General features: G+C 43.8%; 1 long non-coding RNA gene across 1 annotated transcript in view; it reads left to right on the forward strand.

Moving 5' to 3' along the window:
* LOC148003871 (uncharacterized) overlaps positions 1 to 20,223 on the forward strand; it is a 21,974-nt gene extending 1,751 nt beyond the window's left edge. The window contains exons 2-3 of the long non-coding RNA XR_015629272.1: positions 17,283 to 17,394; positions 18,658 to 20,223. This is a non-coding gene — a long non-coding RNA (uncharacterized LOC148003871). The remainder of the gene's footprint in view (positions 1 to 17,282; positions 17,395 to 18,657) is intronic.
* The last annotated feature ends 1,353 nt before the right edge of the window (positions 20,224 to 21,576 follow it).

Genomic DNA, 21,576 nt, shown 5'->3' on the forward strand with positions numbered 1-21,576 from the left:
AAGAAGACCAAGATGTCGCCTCTCCCTCTTGTTGCTATTTTAATGGTTGTAAGTAGGATCGCAGAGCTTCAGTTTATGAAAGCTGCCTCGCTCAGATAGACACATCAGTGGCAAGCTGTTCTCTGTCCCAATTCCTGATTCTATCGGCTATTCCTCCGTAGCTTTTCTTTTATAAATGGGCAGTGAGGAGGGGACTTCATACCCTTAAATGCTTCGGAAGATGAACTGTAACGTGAATCAGGGCAGAGAAGCAACCCATTGGATTTCTTGAGCTTGGACTCCTTTGACCTCTCTGGTTTCCAGTGTCTTAAAAATGCAGCAAGTTTTGCTGGAGATCAAATCTTGCTGAAGGACTAAATTCATATAATTATTATCTATCACTTTTAAGAGAATTCCCTAAACTTCGTTTCCCTTGAAAAATCTCTACTTCTTGAGAGGCAATAGTCTTAGCCCGTTGTTTGATCTTTTGAGTTTCAGTTTCGAAAAAACGATGAATTAGCACGAAGCATACTCCTAAGAAATCATAGAGTTTAGTGGATTATCCATACATTGCAAGGATTTAATGGGAGTTACCGACCCTCTTCTCTGACCAGGGATTTAAATGCTCCTGTGACACTTAGCGTTTCTTGTGAGTCTCCCCTAGCTTTCGGGTTGAAGGACTTGGCGTCCTCTTTGCATATTGGTCTCTAACTCACTCCCTAGGGTGGGCATAACTGTCACATGTATTCCTGAGACTTTACATGGGTTCCTACCCCCAGTGGCATCCACTTCCAGTGAACTTATTCAGAAATGACTCTGTCTGCATAGGCCCTCTCCACTCAAGTTCTCTCACTGTCCTGTGAGGTTAAGTTATCTTCCCACCATTTAATCTACTTATCTAAACGGTCACCGAATCTCTCCTGACAATTGAATGGTAGATACATTTTTGTCCTAATCCCAACATGGTTCAGTATGATGAGGAAAGTCCTCACTGCCAACATAGTGATTTGCTGGGGTAACTGCCCCAGTACTCAGGAGGCAGGGGCAGGAGACTATTACGTTCTAGGTCAGCGCAATGATACAGCCAGACTCAGCCCCAAAAATCAAAAACAAAAGAAAGAATCTTAAGTAATATTTTGGACAAAAGAACAAAAGAATTACCTAGCAGACACTATTTTAGCAACATGAAATTTTTGTACAGAGAAGTGTTCCACATTTATTCAAAGTACCTTCTGCCAATCCTGGAGTGGTTAGCAGCCTGACACTTATACTAAGAAACCCTCACTGTGACTAACTTCTCTGAGTCACGCTGACTGTGTCTTCCTCTCCCCTCAGCCAGGTCAGGTGGCACTTATTACTCAGGTCAACTTCCTTTCACCTGAGAGAGTTCTGCACGTTGCTCATACCCTTTAAAGCAAAATGGCTCCGGCTTCTACTTGTTATTCTGACACAACCCATCTTGGTGAAAATAAGAGACGCATCTCTGTATGTGAGTAAATTCAGAAACTCTAAGGACAAAACAAGCCTACTGAAGAACTTCTGCGGAGGAAGCACTTGCTTCACAAACAAGAAGACTTGAGTCCAATTCTTCTTTATGGTGTGTGCTGTTCCTCTAGCTTGCAATCTCAGGGCTGGGGAGGTGGAGCTTAAAAGATCACTGGAGCTTTCTGGCCAACCTGTTAAGTGAGCCCCATTCCAGTAAAACACCTTTTCTGAGAGAACAAGGAAGGTTACTTCCGGCTTCCACATATACACACAGGCATACATGAGCACAGACACCTGCGTGTGCACACGCGTGCATATACAGAGAGAGAGAGAGAGAGAGAGAGAGAGAGAGAGAGAGGAAGGGAGGGGGGAGGGGAAGGGGGAGAGGGAGAGAGAGACACAGACAGACAGACAGAAACAGAGACAGACAGAAATAGAGAGACAGCCAGAAACAGATAGACAGACAGCAGACAGACAAACAGAGAATGTGGATCTGAATGATGGGTGTCTACAAGCAAAAACTTTGGGGTCGCACAGAGTAGCAGAACTTGATTTAACATTTTCACAAGTTCAGGAAAACAATAGGTACATTTTTTTCCCTACATTTCAGAGGTGGAGAGAGAAAGACAGAGAGATACAAAGAGAGAGAGAGAAAGAGAGACAAAAAAGCAGGCAGAGACAGAGAGACAGAGTGCTTATGAGAAAGGGAGGTGTTTATAGCCACTCAAAGCTATATGTGTGTGTGTATGTATGTGTATGTATATATATATCAGGATAAAGACAAGATATAAGGATATCTCCGTGCTGCAGATAAAAGCTATTTGGAGGGAGAATACTCCCTTTAATCCAAGGAATGTCAGTTGATTAGATGTAGAGAGGGAGGAACAATACTTATTATTATTAATAATAAAATGACTTTGAACTTCCCCATACCCTTTCATCTTGGAATTTCGATTTGCCTATTAAACCCCCTTCTACTTTATCACATCCTATAAAGAAGTAAGATTGCAGCACTTAACAGATTCTGTGTTCTCTTAGAGTTTTAAGTCCTTTGTAACCATTTATTTCTCATTCAAGCTACAATCTGCTGAGCAAACTAGTGTGATTACCCCGTTTATACGGTTAGGGAAACTGAGACCAGAGCGTGACACGTAGCCAGGACCACACAGTGAGGAGCTTGCAGACGCAGAAACAAAGACCAGCAACGCTCAACTCTGAAGCTCTGGGTGGAAAAATTAAATCAGCCAATTTTCCAATTCCTCCCTCCTGAACAGCTGACTTCACGATACCAGCAGCCTTGGAGGGATTTTTTTTTTTTTCAATTAACCAGCAGAAAAACAATGCCAAATCTGAGTATTTCAAATATCATGAACAAGGGAAAGGCTCACTGGCAAACCAAGGTGTGTGTGTGTGTGTGTGTGTGTGTGTGTGTGTGTGTGTGTGTCTGTCTGTCTGTCTGTCTGTCTGTCTGTCTGTGTACATACGTACATATAGACACAGACATACACAGACCATATCCTAAAAGCCAGTCTAATCCGTGTATAACACACACACATTCACACACACACACATTCACACACACATTCACACACACATTCACACACACACATTCACATACACACACACACACACACACACACACACACACACACACACACACACGAGCACGCTTATAAGCAACTGCCCACGTACACATATGCCTACTTGCATATGTGGAAGCCATTCCAAATTTTCACAACTGACAACCGGAGATAAATAGCCACGTCCAAGCTGGTTTTTTGTCTACGATGATATTATCCGATTTAGCTCAGTGAGGCTTTTTCCTTCCCTATCTCCCTACCCGCCAGGCCCTAGAGAAAGGGGCTGGCAGTATCTTTCACTACACTGCAAACTTCGCCTTAGGCTTCAGTGACAACACAAACAACTCTGGGGTGGCGTTGGGCATCACAGGCCTTAGAACCTACTCATTTGATGTTAGGTAACTTTAGAAATAATTGCTTTAAATATCATATTTTAAAAATGCAAATATTATGCTGGCAAAAGGCAAATCCCTTATCGGGCATCTGTGGTCACTTGACCTTTTCCAAACCCGGAATGTTAGCCTTATTAAAATCCACAGCTTTTCTGCCTCTCCCCAGTGGGAAACAAGGGGGAAGGAAAAGGCCTAACCCTTAGACAAGCATTTTATTTAAATTCAGAAGCCACTGAAATATTTTATTTCTTTTGTGAAGTTTCCAAGTGCCCTTCTGCCCCAGGCAACATGCACGGGGTGAATTTAAGAAGCAGTGAAAACGAACGTGGTTTGGCTGCCCCCGTCAACAAGGAAAAAAACATCAACATGTCCTGCCATTGGGAGAAATGACCTCCAAACTTGTACTTCAGAAATGAAGCAGGGTCAGGTCAGGCCAGATCATGGCTCCCAATGGCAGTTATTGTCAGAAACGCATAAACATCACAGGCAGACACTGCACTAGGAAGAGGGGTCCCTCGCCCCTTGTATCTCTGTACCTCAAAGACAGATCATGCACTTTGGCATGGTCTTAAGTCACAGAATTGAAAGCAACCCTTGACTGTTCATCTCAAACTGCAGGCAATGAGATGGCTGGAAATACATCCTGAACTGTGCGGTCCTCTCTGGAAACCGAGGCACAGGCTTGCTTCTGTTCTACCGGTGAATACAGTAATAGAAGTATCCGTCTCTGCTTTTCCACAAAGTACAATTGGTGTTTTCTACCCTTCCTGTTAACCTACCAGGCAGAACAGTAATGGAGAGAAAGATGTTATCCTTTAAATCCTCCCTTCGGTTTTCTAGAAATATTGTCAAGTTGGTTAAAAGAGAGCCATGAATCTCCTACAAATTCCACCTCTCTCTCTCTCTCTCTCTCTCTCTCTCTCTCTCTCTCTCTCTCTCTCTCTCACACACACACACACACACCACCACCACCACCACCACCACCACCACCACTACCACCAAAATGCTAAAAGAGCTGTAGAAAATAGGAAATCACTTTACACCTTGAATTAAGTATCATCCAGAGAGAAGAAAAAGAAACTTACAGAGAGGTGTGTGAAAAGAGAGAGGTGGGAGAGGGGATGTGTGAAAGATGGAGATAGAGGAGAAAGAGGGAGAGAGAGAGAGAGAGAGAGAGAGAGAGAGAGAGAGAGAGAGAAATGAAAGGATCCACTTGATATATAATTTGGCAAGCAACTGCTAACCAGAAACTGGTAAGTTATTTCGCCAGTACAGAAGTCACTGATCAACCTCTAGTTCATTAGAGAAGCAGTTCCTAAAGTCTCAGTAGAAAGCTAGAAGTCACTTGCTCTAGGGTTGACTTTAAATCTGCCAGGATGGCTCGGGGCAGCTTTTTCTTTTCTTTTCTCTTTTCTTTTCTTTTTTTCAAAAATGTCTTTACTCAGATTCAACACTGGACCCAAGCGTCCCTTGCGGTTATGTTTCCGACTCAGACTTGGAGCTCCTGTTTTCTCTGGTTGATTGATAGCGCTCACATTTAAATGGCCGCAGTCAGCCCCTGCAGTCATTAACACCCCATTAAGATGGAGGGGAATTACTTCCCAACTGCTGTCTCAGTCCAGTGGGCTGTAGACTTAACAAAACACCAAGGCAGTGATTTAGGGAGGGAAGATTATCTGTACAGCCAGACGGCCTAAAACTTCCCTTAAAAACAAACAGCATTTTAAAATCCTTTATAAAAACCTTATTCGTGGAGACACTCTTCAAATATCATCTTAAGGATGCTAAACCCAGAGTTCCTCGTACCTGGACTTACGCATATATTTGGCATGGTTCTTAGTAATGTTGACAAAGCTCTGGGTTTTTTTTTTCCCCCTTCACTGCTCTTTCCTTTACTGGAAGACCATAATTATGAGTAGAAGGCTGGTGTTTCTAAGGAAAAGCAGTAGTAACGTGAACATCTAGTTACCTTTGCGGAAACACGTGTGTAAACCATGCGTGACAACCAAACACTGTCTCCATTTTCCCAAGCGGCAGTGGGAACCTCATGGATCTGGAAAATTCAAGTAAGAGTTCATTATTCCTATTTAAAGGCAAAGGGAACAGCCTGGCATTTGCCCTGAGATTGTTTAACCACCAGAGCTGTCACTCGCACTTGCTATTTTCAGTGTGTGTGTGTGTGTGTGTGTGTGTATCAATCAGCATTCCTTCAAGAGCATCATGTCCAAGGGAGGGACTGTAGTGAATCTGTAGCAAATGACCTAGGACCTAGTCACAGACTTTCTGGGGCACAGTGCTTCACTTTTCTGTTTCAGGGATCCACGGGGAGGTGGGACACACCTTTCTTTAAAGCTGCCTCACATTTAGCAGCCACATATACAAATGGAAAAGTTATACAAATGGAAAGTTTTCGGTTCAATCCTCAGGTCATGAAGTTTCCGCCTTGACTTTCGAGTTAAGTTTTTTTTTTTTTTCTGAAAGAACAGATATTCATTATTTTGTTTCCTGAACTGTTACCTTCCCCTGAAATGGGTATCTTTAAAATCATATGGCAAAAATGTAAAAAGTACAAAGAAAACATACAGTGTGGTGAGAGAGTGAGACAAAAGTATATATGTCTTATGCCCTTCAGAGACAGAGGGAAAGAGAGAGAAAGAGAGGGAGAAGTAGAGGGAGGGAGAGGCGGAGAGGGAGGGGGAGAGGAGAGGGATGGGGAGAGGAGAGGGGGAGTTATAGGAAGAGACTTTCCTCAGAAGCACCCATAAATAATGTACCAACCTGTTTTAACAGGAGGCAAAAGTTCTCCTAGAGATTTGAAAACCACCAAGTTTAGAAAATTTGTATATTCCTACGTGTTTCATCCTCAGAACTACCAAAGTAACCATATCCTCTGCCCCACCCATTCCTGCTGCTTTCGAGAGCTGACTATCAGTAACAAGGTCCAGGCCCTCTCCTGGGTTTATAAGGACAAATTCTCTGCTCCTGTGAATCACTTGCTTTGGGTCTATTGGATTTTCCCATCAGCACACAAGCATGATTCGTTTTTGCTTATGTTAATGAAATTCCCCATTGATCCGGTTATGAGCTGCATATCTATGTAACCCCAAACCCAGAGTCCCAGTCGAAATGACATTAAGGGACAGATTCTTGAGAGGCAATTAGTTCATGAAAACAAATCCACCATAATGGTAAAATGTCCTTCTAAGAAGGGAAAGAACTGATGCTCTTTCTCTCGGCGGTGGGAGTACTCAGTGGGGGAGCAGCCACCTACAGTCCAGGGAGCAGCCTTACTAGACACCAGATCCCCTGGTTCACTGATCTTGGAGGTTCCGGGCTTTAAAACTGTGAGAAGTAAAGTCTGCTACTTAAACCACCTAACCTGTGGTACTCTGTGGTGGAGCCTTAATTGAGACAGACGCCGTATCTTTTCTCAAACGTCTCTCTGTTCCTCAGATCCCATTCACAGGAAACATTCTCAGAGCCTTATCTTCCACTCTTTCTCCCACTGCCTCGTTTCTTTTCTGTTCCCACAACCGAACTGATACTGCTGTCACAGCCACCACCGGGCTCCATATCATCGTTTCCGTGATACTCCGCTGACCTCATCCTAATCGGATTCACAACAGTGTTCAGAATGATTCTTGCTTCCTGTCTCCAACAGTCTCCTCTGCTCGGCCTCCGGTGATTCTCTCGCTACCTCACCAGAAGTGCTTTTCCGCCCTTGCTCAACCCTCTGCACTCACGGAGCTTCCATTTTTTTTTCCTTTTTTTTTTAAATTGGATATTTTGTATTTACATTTCAAATGTTATTCCCTTTCCCGGTTCCCCGGCCATAAACCCCTATCCAATTCCCCTCCCCTTCTTCTATGAAGGTGTTCTCTCTCCCCATCAACCACACCCCTTCCCATCCCCCTGACCTTCCCCTACACTGGGGAGTCCAGCTTTGGCAGACCAAGGGCTTCTCCTCCCATTGGTGCCCAACAAGGCCATCCTCTGCTACATATGCAACTGGAGCCATGGGTCTGTCCATGTGTACTCTTTGGGTAGTGATTTAGCCCCTGGAAGCTGTGGTTGGTTGGTATTGTTGTTCTTATGGGGTTGCAAGCCCCTTCAACTTCTTCAATCCTTTCTCTTATTCCTCTAACAGGGACCCCATTCTCAGTTCAATGGTTTGCTGCTAGCATTCGCCTCTGTATTTGACATGATCTAGCTGAGCCTCTCAGAAGACAGCTATATCAGGCTCCTGTCAGCATGCATTTCTTGGCTTCATCAATATTGTCTAATTTTGGTGGCTGTCTATATATAGGCTGGATCCCCAGGTGGGGCAGGCTCTGAATGGCCATCCCTTCAGTCTCTGCTGCAAATGTTGTCTCCATATCCCCTCCTATGAATATTTTTGTTCTCCCTTTTAAGAAGGACTACAGCATCTGCACTTTGGTCATCCTTCTTCTTGAGCTTCATGTGGTCTGTGGATTGTATCTTGGGTAATTCGAGCTTTTGGACTAATATCCACTCATCAGTGAGTGCATACCAAGTGTGGTTTTTTTGTGATTGGGTTACCTCACTCAGGATGATATTTTCTAGTTCCATCCATTTGCCTATGAATGTCATGAGTCATTGTTTTTGATAGCTAAATAGTACTCCATTGTGTAGATGAACCACATTTTCTGTATCCATTCCTCTGTTGAAGGGCATCTGGGTTCTTTCCAGCTTCTGGCAATTATAAATAAGGCTGCTATGAACATAGTGGAGCATGTGTCTTTGTTATATGTTGGAGCTTCATTTATGTATCTGCCCAGGAGAGGTATAGCTGGGTCCTCAGGCAGTTCAATGCCCAATTTTCTGAGGAACCTCCAGACTGATTTCCAGAGTGGTTGTACCAGTCTGCAATCCCACCAACAATGGAGGAGTGTTCCTCTTTCTCCGCATCCTCGCCAGCATCTGCTGTCACCTGATTTTTTTGAACTTAGCCATTCTGACTGGTGTGAGGTGAAATCTCCTGGTTGTTTTGATTTGCATTTCCTTGATGACTAAGGATGTTGAACATTTCTTTAGGTGCTTCTCAGCCAGGGGCTTCCAATTTTACAGTGCTCCAAAACTGCTTCTTGGGTTCCGTTCTCATCTCCTAGTGGGAGCCATAAATAATCATTTAAAAAGTGAAGCAGGTTAAGAAATAATTCATCTTGTTAATCCTCTAGCCCCAGAGGCCAAGGTGGCTTAGTGAGTGAGAAGAAAACCATAGAATACAGTATTTAGATCCTTCTGTGTCTACGTCCCAAGGGCTGAGATTAAAGGTAAGCACCATTGTGAGGAGCAGAAGAAACTCTGAGTGAATGTGTGCTCTTTACAAGAGCACAGCCCTGACAAGGACCCCAGTGCCTCAGACCCATAGGAACACCAAAGCTTCCTCTCAGTCAGGCTTAGGAAAGTAGCCTAACCTTCCACCTGCCCAAGTGCATGCGTTTAAAAACGATTTGACCCATATGCTCAGAAACCATCACCCACGGCTTCCTCCTGCAGGATGACTGCAGTCTGAGACTGCTCCCCTTCAGAAGCCTCCACCCAAGATTAGCTAAACTTGCCTCCTGGCCCAGTTGTAGACCATAAACGTCCTTATTCAGCCCAAGCCCTGAGTTCTCGTGGATGAGATAAGCCACTGAGTTCCCAGGTTGCTGTTACTGCTGCGGCGTCTACATCAGAGAGCACAGGACACAGCCGACCCCAGCTTTCTGTATGTGTGTCTGTACATCTGTCCCTCCTTTATTCCTCTTGCCCTGCTCAGATTTAGGACCAAGATGTTGAGGACTCAGCCCTCCGTCTCACCTGCCCTAGGCAGGGGGATCAGAAGTTCATACTCATCTTTGGCTATACAGTGAGTTTAAAGCTAGCCTGGGATACCTGCCCCTGCTTCAGAAATAGAGAGGAGATGATAGATGGAGGAGGAGGGAAGAGGGAGGGGGAGAGGAGGGGAAGAGGGGTAGGGGAGAGAGGAGAGAGAGAAAGAGAGGAGGAGGGACTAGGCTAGGTACAATCAAAACTTAAGTGAAATATACCCATTGGAAAATCTCTCTCTCTCGCTCTCTCTCTCTCTCTCTCTCTCTCTCTCTCTCTCTCTCTCTCTCTCTCTCTTTTAACATGAACGGTGTCAGCACCCTTAGAATCCACTGATTGTCCTGAAGGAGAGAAAAACGTATCTGAGAGAGAATCTAGCCAGAAGTGAAGGAAGAGACGCAGGGAAAGAAGATGGCGGCTATTGGACTAGAAAGAGGCAGGCTTCAGAATCCTGCAGAATGGGTTCTGTGATTTACACGTGTACGTAAGTCAACTCTAACCAACCCCAGTGGGGAGTTAGTTAGCATAGAGAGGAACCTAATTAGGAATCCAAACTTCGGAGCCACCAAGGCAATGACTTCAAATATTTTCACTCTACCTCTAGATAGTTGGCTAATTTGCATAACGAATATTAGAGGTAGATTTCCTTTTGTGTGATGGGCAGGGTTCACGATATTTGAAGAGCAAAAGTGATTGTAAAGAGGTTATAATTCCCGCCTGAAAGACAGCGGAGAATCCCAGAAACTTCGTGATTTCCAGACCTGTTTTCCCCATGTGCTGGGCTGCCGTGCCTGGTCCAGCCACAAGTCCCGTGGATGATCAGGTGTTTCTTTATGGCAACTCTTCAAGTTTGTGATTAGGGAATCAACAGATCTTTTTTTTTGCATGAACTGATTTTTATGTATTTTATTGCTATTTTCTAATAAGGGTTATGTAAGGAGAAAGTTTCAAACTGAGATTTTCATTCTGTATAGCGCCATGTAGAAATGAGGTTATAAAAAGAAGTTCTGAAGGGACGTCTGTCAGGATCAGAGATAGCTGTAGGATGATGGTGGTGGTGGTGGTGGTGGTGGTGGTGGTGGTGGTGGTGGTGGTGGTGGTGGTGATAGTGAGGATTAATAAATACATACTAATTGTATAATTTACTGAGATTCATGCTGACATTTTCACACACACACACACACACACACACACACACACACACATATGACACATTAATTGTGAGTTGGTATGTCTACCAAAATCACTGATCACTGTTGAACTGTGAAGTTTCTTGAGCCTGATAACAATTGTGGAGAAAGGAAACCAATGAAGGCTAAAGTCTACAAGAAAATGGAAGGCGATAGCGTGAATGGAGGGCACTCTTCTTCTTCTTCTTCTTCTTCTTCTTCTTCTTCTTCTTCTTCTTCTTCCTCTTCCTCTTCCTCTTCCTCTTCCTCTTCCTCTTCCTCTTTCTTCCTCTTCCTCTTCCTCTTCCTCCTCCTCCTCCTCCTCTTCTTCTTCTTCTTTTTCTTCTTCTTCTTCTCCTTCTCCTTCTTCTTCTTCTTGCTTTTAAATGAAGGGGAAGAAAGAACTATTTAGGACAAAGAAAAGTGAAAGAAAGGGAGTTGACAGCAGATCAATCGGGACAGAGGGGCCTTAGAATTGAGGGAGGGAGAACAGGTACCAGACGTGTGACAGACTTCTAGGGGTTACCCATGAACTTTAAGGGAATAGTACCTATTTCTCCGTGAGGTAAAATCTTTCTCTGAGGACAAGTAAAGTGGTAAATAAATCACAGATTTTTAAAGTGTTCGAGAAGAACTTGATCGATGGATCAAGTTTAATGTTGAGATTTTGTGAAGTCTGTTATTCAGGAGACATCAAAACTGATTGTGGGGGACTACAAAGGGTAAAGAAAGATCTGTGACTTCTCAGCGGAAACGTATTTCACAATTTCCTGCAGTCCCATTGTGTCCAGTTCTCCAACTGGAGAAGGTCATTTAATCTGTTCACTGAGGATTTTGCCGCTGCCTTGTGAGGGGAGTGTGGTGGCCCTTATTGCGCATGCACTTCAGCAAAGGGCTGTGGTCAACGCGCCTCAACCACACCCTTATTTCCAGGGCAACAGGAGGGAAAGATCAACATGAAGCTTATAAATTCAATCTCTTTCTTTTTGCTTTCCTTTTCTCAGCGCATTTCTTAAATGAAGGAATTTGCGGAGCAGGGACCGGGTTTTGAGTTCGTTTCAAACCAGCCTTTGAGTTGTTGTGACTTTGCAACTGTAAACTGAACCTTCTTTGCATTTGTTTCAAAACCAACATTTTAAGTCATTATCTTTTAGATGGCAGTCATAAGGGAATGAACCTGTTGTAAATTGCCGGAGAGCAGAGGTTTAGTCGCTATGTTTTTTGCATTAAGTGGAAATAATGCTTAACATACAATAAAACTTTTGTTCTGTTTTCTTCTCATTTTTTTTCTTTCTTTTTTTTTTTTTAAATTCTATATGGATCTCCAGGAAACGTGTGTTTGACTGGGAGGTTATACACAAAACTCGAAGGTCAGAAAGCACATGAATTATTCGTACATGTGTTCTGGAGTCCGTGTATTATGGAGACTCAGAAATCTGGACTAGTCCATGTTGATGCGAAAGCCTCTGGAGTGCTCTGACTATCCTAGCACATGCAGGAAGGAATGGGAGAAAAGTGGCAGAGGCCAGCCCTTCCCACCCAGTGTAACGGCCTGAGACAGGGCAGTTTGGGTGGAGGAGTCTGTTGGCAATCTGTAGGCCCCTGCTCGCTCCTCTAAGCCTGGCTGAGAGAAAGGGCTGTTGGAAGAGAATCAAGGCGTGCAACTTCTGCTGCTCTGGTTTAAAACTTACACAAGCAAACGATCTCCAGGGCGCCAATCCTTTCACCTCGGTAAACATGCAGCAAATTTACAAGAAAGAAAAGCCGAAACGCGTCCCATTTCTCCTCCTCCAGCAATGCAGATACCTGGAGGCTCCAGACTAACTAATAGGTACCTCAGGAGTTTCTGCAGGAAGAGAAACGACCTAAGAAAACAAAAGAGACAGAAGTTTGAGGATTAAAAAAAAATGATGGCTCCCCAGGAAGCCCCAAGTTGGTTTGACTGGAAGGCCTGATATTCCCCCTTGCCCTTGCTACACAGATAAAGGTGGTCTGACAGAAATCTGCATAGGTTGCTAGGAGCCTTTTTTTTTTTTAATCTCACGCCAGGGTTGTGCATATTTGGTGTTGTTTCGGTTTTTGATCCACCCCTTATTTGCAGTGTCTGGGAATGACTTTGAGAGCAGAAGGATTTTTTTCCCCTTATAATTTTGTTTATCGGTTTTAATTATTGATTGAAATTTGTTTGCAATGGATAAAAACAATACGCTGAAGGCAGAGGGTGGGAATGGCGCCACGCAAAACCTAAGGCTACTTTCCCCAAGTCGTTTTAAATGATTGGTAGGCATGGCCAGTGCATTTAAGGACACCCGGCAATCTCTAGTAATGTGCTCGTCTCCTGAAATCTAATACCAAGTCCACTTTGTGGTTTCTCAGGCCCTTATCAGAAAACAGGAGCATGAAAAATAGCATTTGATATATGGCCCCTCGAGAAGGTGGTGAGGCAACCCGGCACCAAATTACAGGGACGTTCCAATTATGGACGTCATACCAAGATTTTAATCAATAAAGCTATGACTTTTACCCACCAGAGATCCATCACTTCGAGAAATACCTGAACTTGCCTTTAAACCTCTGGGCAGTGTGAGAGGAGAGACAGGGGGAAGGGAAGGGGGACACGCTGTAGCTAAGCCTACCATCCTTAAAGAAAAGAAGAGAAATTCACTGGAGAACAGAGCGAGGCAGTCCTCTAAGTGTCCACATCCTTCCTAATAGAAGGGGAAGGAAAGCCCTGCCCGTGAGGATTTCATGGCTTTCTGTTCTTTCTTTACAAATTCCTTGAAAATGTCAACTTTCACCCATTAAAAGGGCTAGCAGAGGCTTGGCAGTGAACGCGTTTTGGGGTTTGTCTGTTTTTTTATTTTTTTTTTCCTACCACCAGCAAGTGAGACAAATGAATCTGGAGTCCCTAATTCCCCCCTTACTTTCCCAGAGGTGGACTGTGATGTTGAAGACCCCCCATTAAGAATACAATGAAACCTTGACAGGCCATCATTTCAGAGTCGCAGGGAAAGATCTTTACAGAAAGAATGGGGGAATGGGGCGGGGCGGGGAGCGGCTCAGAGCCCAGAAGAAGGTAGAACCTGAAATCCCACCAAACCTTAAGGACAAAAGGAAAGACAGATGAGCAGGGGGTGTCATTTCTGCAAGCGACCAATGAGAGGTGAGGTTTTTTTTTTTTTTTAATGGGGTAAGCAGATAAGATGACTTCAGTGCAGGACTAGAAGCAACCTTACAAAGGACCTGTTCACACTACTGTGTTACCACTGCCTTTGGCTAACTCCACCTTAGTTGTCAGTCTGTCACATCTATTGCTTTCATGGCAGCTTTCTTTCAAAAAACGCGCCATTTCTGCATCGCCATCCGCTGGAGTAGAAGAATTCAAGATGGCGACTTCAGCAAACATGGGGAGGGGAACGAGAGAAAGGGCTTGTGGTGCTGAGGGATGCAGACATGGAAGGGAAAGCCCACCCTCTCCCCGCGTTGTACAGCACCAGCGAATGTGGATAGACAAACCACTAGGTTTTCCTGACTACGAATCTTATTGGCTACCTCCAACTCCGAGCTGCCTTCATCAGAGTCTTCCGGAAGCTTCCTCCAAGTGCTTCTTTTTTAGCCAAAATGTAAAGCCGAGGACATTTTCCAAAATGCCAATTACCAGACAGTGGTATAGGTGTCACCCTTCCATCACCACAACCCAAACCAAGAACAAACAAACAATGAACTTCGGAGTTGAAAAATACTTCGTCTGTCTACCTGTGGATGTTCCCTTCCATTTCCCTTCATTACTCATTCACTTAGCAAATATTTATAACAACACAGGAAGGAAGCAGGACTGCTGATTTCCAGCATTTTTATTTTTCTTTCTGAGCTTCTTGTGACTTTCCCCCCCAGTTAGCCAGAGGCAAGCACATAGCCTTGAGGGAAAGTCGATTTTGGATATTTGTTTTTAATTTCTCAAACAGCCTCTAGAGAATCAAAAGGGAGGGCCTGAGGGGAGTCAATGATCAATCTCAGGCCATAAAAATAGAATAGGGAAGAGAACAGAGGAGAAAAGCTGAGTAGGATGAGGACCTCAGTGGACCGTAGACAGCTCGAGGCAATGTTGAATACACCTCTGGGATCCCAGAGTGAGGAAGAGCAGTTGCACCACTCTCTGTGAAGTCAGGGAGCCTACTAGATGCCATCTTTGTTCCTCTCGAAACTTTCTGTCCCTCTGTCCCTTTCTACACTTGAGCTGACATGCATGAACTGCTCCCCCCCTATCTTTGCACAGTCCCCAAACAGTCACTGGGTCCTCAAAACAGAAAAGAGAGCTGTACACACCCAGGCAGCAGGAGTGTAATTGAAAAAGTCAGGGTAGGGGAACCATTCTACAAAGACAAGTACAGAATCTTCCACTCAGGCCCGATGGTGACACAAATATGGCCCATTCTATGCCAACAAAGCCAGGCTGTGGGATGTCTTATGTATCCCTTTGCTCCCCGATTGTTCCGTTCACCAGACCTGGGTGCCATCATTTTCTCTGTGTATTCTGGGGTCTCAAGACACTGCTGTACCTCATGGGGGTATACATTAAGAGAATAAGCAGGGGGGGCTGGGGATTTAGCTCAGTGGTAGTGCGCTTACCTAGGAAGCTCGAGGCCCTGGGTTCGGTCCCCAGCTCCAAAAAAAAGAACAAAAAAAAAAGAGAGAATAAGCAGGGGCCACCAGGATGAGCACTGGATATTATATCTGCAGTGAAACAAAAGACTGTCTCACAAAGCAGAGCTATCCCTGAGCTGAGTCTGAAAGCAGTCACCGCGGTTAGCTATAGAATGGAGCGCATTAGCCTCCTAACATAAGCTGTATAAACCTACCACAAAGTTAGAGACTTGAACAATAAAACCAGGGGCTAGGGAGATGACTCAGTCCATAAAAGACCTGCCACAAAAAGCACAAGGATCTGAGTTCAAATCCCTGGCACCCATGTGAAAAGTTACCTGCCTGGACTGTCTGTAATTTGCATCACCGGACGGGTAGAGATAGGCGGAGCTTTGAAGTTCATTCACCTGTCAGCCTAGCGGAATTGGTGGACTCCAGGTTCAGTGAGAAGTCCTATCTCAAAAACTAAGGTGCAGAGCAATTTAGGATGACCAACAGTAATGTCTGGTCTCATATTCACATATATGCATAAACATACATCAAATGCACACTCAACACACAGAAACAAAGTCCACAACAGCAACCACAAAATCTTTATAGTAACCAAAGTAAAAAGGCTGAAGTGCTTTCACTGATTTTCACCTATAAAGGTATGGGCAGAAGCTTTAAGAGAAAGTCAAATACTTGCTTCTGGAAGCTTGAGTGTTAGCCTGTGGTTCCCTGCTAGCAGTGATGTCACTTCCAGTTCCCTGCTAGCAGTGACGTCACTTCTGCTCCTGCAGCCATCATAGTATCCCCTTCACTGATTCACGTACTTGTTCCCATAAGGACCGCTGTAATTACACTGATTCTGTGGACAATCCCAGAAACTCAGGTCTCCACATTCAAGAAACAGTTGAGTATAGATGGAAACCAGCAGCGCCTTTACTATTTACGCAGCACCTTCACAGATTCAAGTGCGACACAGGAGTGGCCTCTACTGTGCCTTCACAGAAGAGTTCCAGAAGAGGCAATTTCAACTGGCCAGAACAAGAAGTCAGATAACAAGTACTGAGAAGTAAAACGTAAGGCTGTTAACACTAAACTCAAAGGCTCCATAGCAGGTGCGATGGCTAATCTTTGCTGTCGACTTGGCTACATTTGCAGTCAACTAAAACCCGTATTTCTGCACAAGACATTGAAGAGTTTTCATAACCAGATTATTTAATCTGAGAAGAAACACCCTAAACCTGAGTCACCTCTCCTTGTGCCAGTCTTCATAAGCGGACATGGAAAATAGAAGCCTTAACTTCTGCGTCCCTGCCCTCACTGTCTCTGGCAAGTGTGTCTCCCCTGTTGCTGCAGCTGACACAGACTGCAGGCCAGCAGCTCTCCAGGAATCTTACTGGACTCTAGCACCAGATTTGGGGATGCTGAAACATCTAGCGTCGTGAACTGAACAACTACTGGATTCTCAGACTTTCTGTCTGGAGATAAACCTTGTTGGACTACCCAGACCATATCCTAAAAGCCAGTCTAATCCGTGTATCACACACACACACACACACACACACACACACACACACACACACACGCACGCGCACGCACACAATCTATTCTCTTCCTTTAGGGAACCCTAATACATCAGGACTAGTGTAAAAGGAGCCAGACAGGAGAGCAAAGGGGAAAGGGAAGGGAGGAGAGGGGAGGAGAGGGGAGGGGAAGAGAGGGGAAGAGAGGGGAGGGAAGGCCAAGCAACAATTAGAGGAGTGGGCGTGAATCCAAAAGTAGACTTGATGTCCAAAGACCTTTGAATCATCTATCAATACACAGAGAGATCCACTCTGAAAGAGACACTAATTAGCACACTCAGAGAGGTTGTCTGTCATAGACAGACGATGTCACGTAGACTATGTAATCAACCATGCCCAATGCCTGAGAAATATTGGCATGACCACAGCCGCGTTAGCAGGGATGGAAAATATGATAGTTTGATTCCTGGCTCCCCATTTATTAATGCTCAGTTAATATTCTCCTAACTCAACACAGAGGCGATAATAAATATTAAACCACAGCTCCCCGTGGCCCCATCCCCAGCAGAGATAAAACACTGCTTGTTGACAAGCCAGATTCTGTCCACCTCTTCCATAGAGGCAGGACAATAGAGTTGTTAGAAGAGGTTCAATACTATTTACACCAGAGAATGTTTTTTCCTCCTCAAGGGATAGTGCCATACCAGAAGCTCAGTGTTGGTTTCTGTTGTGGATGGAAACTCTTCTTGCCTGGAATTTGAGTGAAGACATAGTGAGAAGACAACCGATTTCTCTCTTCACTGTAAGTTACTGCTCAGTTCCTATGGGTTTTCTGAGCCAAGGACTATCTAATAAAGGAAGAAGTCATTTTCTTAGGAAACCCATTTCCTTAAAAGACAAGGGCAGTGGCTATGGCCTGAGATGAGCATGGAGACCCTTAGGATAAAGGCTTGAGAATAAGGCTTCCCATCAGATACATACAGTAGGCCTCCAGGGTGGGATGGGGGGGTTCAGAATGGATGGAAAGGGGGGATGTAATGAATGCCAGTTGATTCTCTGAGACCAAGGACCATGAACAGACCTGGAACTCACCCAATGGACATCACTTTAGCAATTGGAATTCTACGGGACTCATTCCCAAGGTTTAAGTTTAATATATAAGAGAAGTGGATTTGTGGATTTGAGCAGCACCTCCTTTCAGAACAGCTGGTTATGTTGTCTGATGGCAGGCCCACACCAAAGTCCTTCCCCAAGGACCGCCCTCAGTTACAAGAAGCAAGCTGGTCCAAAGTTACACCCATATTAAATCACCAGTCAGTGGGGGGTTAAAAAAATTACACACAAGCTCCTTGCCACCTTTCAAGATCCCTCAGAAGAGCCATCTCCATTGGAGGGCACCACAGGGACTGGCTGGAGGCTCTGTTGCAATCATACTGTAGTTCATTTTCTCCCAGCATACAGCCTGAGTTCCCCCCACCACCCCTTAAAAGTGTCATTCCTAAGCTCACTCCCAATAAACAGGCTCCACGCAAATCGAGTTCCAGAGTTTGCTTCCCATGGAATCTCAATTATACTTGGCTTCTTTTTTGGTTTTGGCACGATTCAATCTATTATAAAGCTTTCTGTACATTTATAGCATGGTATAAATAAAAGCCCCAATTGCTTAAGCTGGAATACATCATACTCTTGGTATTATAAACAAGGCCAAGTTACTGAGCCTTGTAGTTATCATTTCTAGGTAAGTCTAAAGCTAGTCACATGACAACAAAATACAACGCACATATGAGAACTCCAGATAATAATATATTCTGCCTAGATCACAACCTAAAGTGTTTCAGAAAAAGCTTATTTTCTGCATGCCGTACACTCCTGAATGTTCTCCAGGATAGGATTCATTTTAATTTTTGTTTGACAGTCTGTATCTATCTCGGATTTGGTCTGCACACACCAGCTCCAATTGCAAAGAGGAAACTTTTATCCTGTGCTTTTGTACATCTATGTTATGAACGTTTTTAAAAATACATCTTTAAAATGTGGTCTACTATATCCTGCTCTATCACTACAGAATGATGCTTCAGACTGAACCACAGTGGATGGCGTCTCTGGTTAAAGATAAGAATTCAGAGGCCAGATGTGTTTTTCTAGAGTCAACTTGAGAGATGACTCTAAGTCACTCTAACCTGAATGTCTTCAGTTTCTCACGTTTTCAAAAACGACATGGACCAACAGTTTTAGATCATCAGTGTCCTTGACCTTGTTTTCATAGCTACTGCAAGCTCTGTTTAAATGTGCCATAGGCTTTTCTCAAAGGTGTCACAGTCAAAACGTGAATCTTGGCTTTCCGTCCCCTCTGCCAATGGTGATTTTTATCCAATCTTAGAAATTAATGTCACCATTTACTTTATCGATCAAGTCAAACCTGTGTTTGATTCATTGTTTCTCCACTCCCAAAACAATCCATCACCAGGCTCTGTCACGGGTCTCCAGATGTACCCCCAGAACAGTCGTTACTGTCCATCATCACTGCCCTCGCCCTTGCCAATCTCCATCTGTTATGCCCTACCATAACCTACTCGATGTTCTTCCCGCCTCCATTCTAGCCCCTTTCAGGACTCATAACTGTCAGAGATCAAGAAATGTTTTAGAGTAAAGTAAAACACATTATGACTCCACTTAGTCCCTGATGCTTCCCATTGGTCATGCAATGAAATAAAGGTTCCTTATCATACCTCGCAGGCTCCTTTCTCCCTCCTTCCTCCTCCCTGGCTCATGTCACATCATATCACGCCGTCATCCCTCTCCAACCTCAGACACTTTGTCCTCGGCTGCTGTTGTAGTTTTTGATCAAATGTGCCAGTTTCCTTTCTCTCCTGAAACACCTGCTCCGTTCTTTCAGTCTGAAAGTTTCTGGCCCACTGCTTCCTGTCACCTTCTAATGCAATCGATGAGGTCTTAGCTCAACCCTCATCTCCAAGAGGTTTCCCCGGTTAGCATCAAAAGAGACGGTGGTACTCGTCTTCCCAGGGACACAGTCATTGATTATCCTATTTAGCTTCTGTACACTGCTTATTGTTATTTATCCTAATTCATTGACTATGTCCTCTTTATGGTACATAGAAACAGGACCTTGTCTGGCTTCTCACTGTTGATATATTAATATTTTACTGTACCTACACTGTACTTAGCACTCAGTCGAGATCTTTTAAATGAATGCACCAAAAGTTGCAAATAATATGAATATGAAATGTGAAATGAATATGTTTAATGGTATAGCAAATTTAATACATAAGCATAATATAAATATGCAGACAAGCTTGTAGTTTTAGTGTTTGGTGCAAACAGCACAGTATACATAGAATGGGATTCACAGCTAGCAGAATGTGTATTAAAGATAAGACAGCACTCTGTAGCACTGGTTATTAAGCAAACACACATCGAAATTACAACAGGAAATCACTTCACACTTAAAGGAATGGACATTATCCAGAAGACGAAAGACAACAATCATCGGTAAGGACGGGGCTAAAAGGAACCTTGTGCGATGCTGGCGAGAATGTATTTGTACAGCCATTGTGTAAAAGGATATGGAAATGTCTCAAAAACAAAACAGTAAAAGTACCAAATCATCCTGCAGTCCTGCGTCTTTCTTTTTGAGGCAGGGTCTCACGTACTCCAGGCTAATCTCAAGTTCTCTATGGAGCCAAAGACGGCCTCTGACTTCTAATGCTTTTGCCTCTGTGTCTTGATACATGGTCAAAAAAAAATGAAAGCAGGACCTCAGAGCAATCTTCAGTTTTTTGTGCATTGTAGCATCGAGCACAGTGGCTAATAAATTAATATGCCTGTGGGTAGATATCAAAGGAAATATGAAACAGAACACACACACACACACACACAACACACACACAACACACACACACACACACACACACTGTAATCTTATCTTATTTGGCCTTTAAAAGAAGGAAATTCATGATGCATTTGTTGCATGGTAATGAGCAGAGCTACCTTCCAAAGAAGGGAAAATCCAGCACTTGCAACATCGTGGATGAACTTGAAACATTGTGCTATGCAAAGTAGGCCAAATCCTGCCCGTTCTCACTTACATGTGGAATCTAGAAATGTTGCAGCCATAGAAACAGAAAGCACAGTGGGGATGGGCCTGTAAGAGGGGTGTGGCGATGGTGAAGGTAGGTTGGACAAGGTTATAAAGATTTAGGTATATGGGCTGTGTAAACTCGAGACCTTTTGCTCAGCCTGATGATGCAGGTTAATAATTTACCCTGCATTTGAAATTTTCCAGGAATAGAACTTAAATTTTCTCATCACATAAGGAAAGTATGCACGGTATGTTAATTAGTTAGCGTGAGACATTTTGCAACATACATGTAATCAAAGCTTCACAGCCTGTACTTAACTATCTTCGATATTTATTTGTCCACTGTATCTCAGTGCAGATCTGTAAAGACATCCAGGATAAGTACAGACTTTAGGCTCCCTGGTTGTTTTCTATTCATATAAGTGGATACATTACGAACTTTGTTTTCTCCATTCCGAGACAAATACATTTTCTCACATTTTAAGTGTCCTTGTGTGTTGCAATCCACAGAGTTAATCTAATTTAATGATGTTTCTTGTACTCCGAACATTAGGTTCAATGTTAAGTATCTGTTGAGTGGGTGCCCTGCCTTGTAAACAGTGCAAATGTGTGGGACTCTGAGGCAAGCAGAGGCAGAGGCGGGATCACAAAGGATCTTCCCTGTGGTGGTTACCTCACCCCGCCAGCAAGAAAGGGAACAGACCCCTGACTATGATCTCATTAATACCAAGCTCTGACGACCAATTTAAATGATATCTGGGTTAGAAAGAAAAATCAGTGTGACTGAGACTTCAACATTGTAAATGAAAAATCTTCTAAATTATACATTAAGATTTCTCACATAATTACAGCTCTCTCCTTGAGTGTTTCTAATAGCCTTGGTGG

This window comes from Rattus norvegicus, chromosome 9 (assembly GCF_021556685.1).
Source record: "Rattus norvegicus strain SHRSP/BbbUtx chromosome 9, alternate assembly SHRSP_T2T, whole genome shotgun sequence".
NCBI lineage: Eukaryota > Metazoa > Chordata > Mammalia > Rodentia > Muridae > Rattus > Rattus norvegicus.